The sequence below is a fragment of the Salvelinus fontinalis genome, unplaced genomic scaffold (assembly GCF_029448725.1).
Source record: "Salvelinus fontinalis isolate EN_2023a unplaced genomic scaffold, ASM2944872v1 scaffold_0052, whole genome shotgun sequence".
Lineage (NCBI taxonomy): Eukaryota > Metazoa > Chordata > Actinopteri > Salmoniformes > Salmonidae > Salvelinus > Salvelinus fontinalis.
In genome coordinates, this window is record NW_026600261.1 from 77791 (window position 1) to 82338 (window position 4548).

Consider the following 4548-nt stretch of genomic DNA (forward strand, 5'->3'; position numbering starts at 1 on the left):
AGGGAGACAGAATGGGAGACGGGGTATGACTGAGGTTAGGGAGACAGAATGGGAGACAGGGTATGAGTGAGGTTAGGGAGACAGAATGGGAGACGGGGTATGAGTGAGGTTAGGGAGACAGAATGGGAGACAGGGTATGAGTGAGGTTAGGGAGACAGAATGGGAGACGGGGTATGAGTGAGGTTAGGGAGAGCTTTTCTGGAATCATCATGCTACTGTTACTTCCTGATGTCCTTTCATTTCCCTGACTGTAAACGTTTAGTTGGAGCAATGCAACAGCCTGATGCACCTGCATTTCCCATGATTCATCAGTGTTCAAATCCATTTTCAACTGTTATATACATAAACCATGCATCTTCTGTATTTCCATCTAAACATTTACATTAAGTGTTGAATTTCTGTTAAGTGTGGCATTAGCCAGACAGTGTTATTGTAAAGATAAATACTATCAGTCCATGGCAATGCATTTCACCATATAAGGTACCTTCAACTATGCTGTTAATCACAGTAACAAAGACACATAATGTGATTAATTAGGACATACTGTAGTTTTTAGTTACTAGTTAGTTACTGTAGTTATAAACACTTATAATTGTTTTTGTCAGCAAAAATGTGAATCCTGATTGAATATCTAATGGCATATGTCAATTTTATCCTCCAATGAAAGTTTGGTAGGCCTACTTTGTGTTATTGGCCCCCTTGACAGTTTCTTTACCTTTCTTGTAGCTCTCACAGAAAATATATGTCTAAAATGATCATCTAGAATGTTATGAATAATGTATAGCCCTGAGCTCCTGCTGCACTGCGATATTTTTAATTCCTGTTCACGTACATTATTTGGTCGGGTATGTATGTAATTCAATAACAAAATAAAAAATACAAAAATACATTTCTAATTTAATGCAGCGATGTTATAGCCGATTGATTGTTGTTTCCCATTTCATGGGCCACATATTGGGCAAAACAGCACTTAACCTCGCCAAATGACTATAGGTCACATGTCACATATCTGGTGAAATGCTGCAGCTGGAAGGTCTGAAAAGGGAACAGCTAGGCTGCATGCATGCATCTTCAAATGTGAAAAGGATTAGAATCCAGCCATAACTAGTCAGGCATGCAGGTTAGGAGAGATGCATTAGGAGTAGACAGCTACATCATTGAGCCTGGCTGGTGTTGGAAATGTCACAGACTGCCAGTGCTGAGTAGCCCAGTGAAAAGTCAGCTTTATTTAGGTTTTCAAATGGCACAGAGGCTTAAAGAAAAAAGGCTTAATTAAAGACATCAATCAGATAAAATCTTTTAAAAAGGTTGTTACATTAGTTCTGAACCATTGTTTTTCGCAGGTTACTTCACACAATCTATTAGTCCCAAAACATCTATTTAGCAATATTAAATAGAAGTATTCAGCCAGTAAATGAGCAGTAGCCTATTTGACCCCTGTGTGTGTCTACTTCTACTCAAATCCAGTTCAGTTTATTATATACACAATATTCTTAAGATAACACCAAGTATACATCTTGTATATCCCATTAATATATTATTACAGTAATGGGGACAAATGTAAAGAGATTGTTAAAGTAATTTTATTCACTACTCCCGACAGAGGTATGGAGGTGAATGGCGTTTCACGGACACAGCAGTGCACCTCTGTACATTATGACATGGATTCTGGGTCCCTATGTAGAGCAGACAGATGCTGATAGATAAGCAGACTCCTCAGCAATATATTTCAGCACTTAATAATATACACTGGATAGGAATGTCCACAGAAACATAACCTATCCACAGAAACATAACCTATCCACAGAAACATAACCTATCCACAGAAACATAACCTATCCACAGAAACATAACCTATCCATAGAAACATAACCTATCCACAGAAACATAACCTCTCCACAGAAACGTAATATATTTACAAGAGGGGAGGGAACTACTTGGACTATTGGCAGTGCAGTCAAAATCAAATTGATGTCAACTTTAAATACATTAACTATTTGATGTGACGGAGAATATACTGCATCTTTCAATAAGACACTGTATTTGGATACAGTAAATCATAGACCCTAATGATAAATATTTTATTGACAAGGACTACAGAGGTTTAATACAGAAGAAACAGAAAACACTTCAAACATGTATGAGGAATCAATGGTCATAGATAATTGTACATTCATGTAATCCAGAGGATGGTTCTTTTCTGTTCAATAAATGTGTCTGTTCCACCAATAACTATGAACCTTTCGAGAGCCTTACAGGTTATGAAATAGCACACATTCAACTGTGTAGAATGAAATTATTCAACATGTACAATGTGATTAAAGATAATTCTGTTTATTGTAAAAAACAGAATTTCATTTTACCGTTACATAGTACTTTTTTTTTCTCCCTAAAATGCAATGTGTGTGCCATTCGTTTATTTTTTTGTTTTGCAACTTGCATACTAAAAATAAAGAAAATAAATCATAATAATTATTGTCAAGTGTATCCAGTCTTGTTTGAGGAAGTGCATTATGCATGAAAATGTTATTTTCTAATTTGGCTGTCATAAGTATACCACAGTAGTAATCTATCTGCCTCTAAACAGCCGTGACAGACGTTCACCTAGCAGCTGATGAGAAAACAGCTGTTAATGCTTCCGTCTCACCCGACCAAAATAAGACACACAGAACAGGGCTAATGAGACACCATTAGTTTTAGGCTGGCGTGTCACCTTGGCAGGTAAAATTGTCATGACATTCATATAATTGGGTTCTCAGTATGTAAGAGCTGTTGTACTCACGTCCACCATGGACACATTTTGCATTATTTAGAGAGAGAAAGGGAAGACACAGTAAGGTAACAATCCCCTTTCACACCCCATCAGCTAGGACTGATCTGGAGCCTGCTTTAGTACAGCCAAGATTCTCACTGCACTAATTATTTGACACCAGTCATAGTTTCCATCCTATCCTGTCCAATGCGAGCAGCGCTAAATAACTATGGCCCACTGGGTTCAGCAATACTCCACGGTGCTAAGGCAAGGAATGCAAGTATTACTGCTAATTCATGAAGCCATCTCCTAAATGAACCTTCTCCTCTACAACTAGTCTAAAATTAAGCTTATATAAAATACAATGAAACATTATAATAAGTGTGTATTACTGACAGACTGGGAGAAAGAGAAAGAGAGAGAGAGAGAGAGAGAGAGAGAGAGAGAGAGAGAGAGAAAGAGAGAGAGAGAGAGAGCGAGAGAGAGAGAGAGAAGAGAAGGAGAGAGAGAGAGTGAGAGAGAGAGAGAGAGAGAGAGAGAGAAGAGAAGGAGAGAGAGAGAGAGAGAGCAAGAGAGACAGAGAGAGAGAGAGAGAAGAGAAGGAGAGAGAGAGAGAGAGAGAGAGAGAGAGAGAGAGAGAGAGAGAGAAGAGAAGGAGAGACAGATTGTTTATTTCACTTTTGTTTATTGTCTATTTCACTTGTTTTGGCAATGTAAACATGTGTTTCCCGTTGCCAATAAAGCCATTTGAATTGAATTGAGACAGAGAGTAGAGAGAGGACAGATCTAGGCTGGCCTCAATAGCCTCAGGTCTCCGGGTTCACACATGCAAAGCACAATAAGATGAAGACCTGCACAAACCTGTCCACAAACCTGTCCACAAACCTGTCCATATGACATGAGGACTGAATCCGGTGAAAGGCTATAATCACATCCTCACTTTTTGTTTTAGTATGTTAAAGTAAACACTCACTGTAACTATAGCAACCTCATCTTGGGTCAGAGACTTTGCCATACAATTCCCCGTTGTAAGCTACAATGGCGTAAGTCATGTCCAAGTACACAGCACAATATTACCCTGCCTGCAGTCAAAGCCTGATTCTCTGGCACTATGTGGTGTGTTAGATGGATAGATAGAGCACATTATTTTCAGCAATATCAAAACAAGTCATTCTTTCAACATACCCAGCGCTGCTGTACTGTCACTAAAGACCCAGGACACCAAACTCTGAGGCCGACTCAGCTCAGCTCTGATCCCAAATCCAACATGTCCGCCAGCCCATACTGAGTGAAGGAGGAATGAATTGTCTCCATTTTCTCTCCGCTGAAATGGTACTCACTCAGGTAAGAAAATGGTAAATCATCAAGCGAGAGGTTCAGGAGAGGAGTATTGGGTGTCGGGTAGTGTGCCCTTGTGATATTTCTGAGCCAGCGCATTGGAGATGCAGCTTTTCTTTCCTAATTCTGTCGACTTGGAGCTTTGATGCCCCCCAACTGTGCACAGTATGGTCTTTGAACCAGGGAAGAAACTCTCTTAGATGCAAATGTTGAAACAATCCATGGGAAACTAAAAGTACACACAGGCACACATGCCACTGTTCTCTTCTACTGCTATTTACTTCACCTTTAGATACATTCCACAAAATATACAATGTTTTGTTGTGAATCACTGATACTCCCCCTCGTCTGGTTTTCATTTAGACACACATTCATACTAAAGCCTATTGTGCTGATACATAATTAGCGTATTCATGAACAATGTTGACCTATCAAAACAGTTTTATTCAGTTTCTGAT

At 39.1% G+C, this 4548-nt stretch overlaps 1 protein-coding gene across 3 annotated transcripts in view; it reads right to left on the reverse strand.

The window, feature by feature from the left end:
- ctnnb1 (catenin (cadherin-associated protein), beta 1) overlaps positions 1 to 4187 on the reverse strand; it is a 32310-nt gene extending 28123 nt beyond the window's left edge. The window contains exon 1 of one of the 3 annotated variants that reach the window (XM_055911156.1): positions 4093 to 4187. The gene's annotated coding sequence lies outside the window, so the exon portion shown is untranslated. Of the gene's footprint in view, positions 1 to 3937; positions 4062 to 4092 lie in introns of those variants that run through there. The other 2 variants (XM_055911157.1, XM_055911159.1) reach the window with 2 other exon arrangements.
- Between the last annotated feature and the right edge of the window lie 361 nt (positions 4188 to 4548).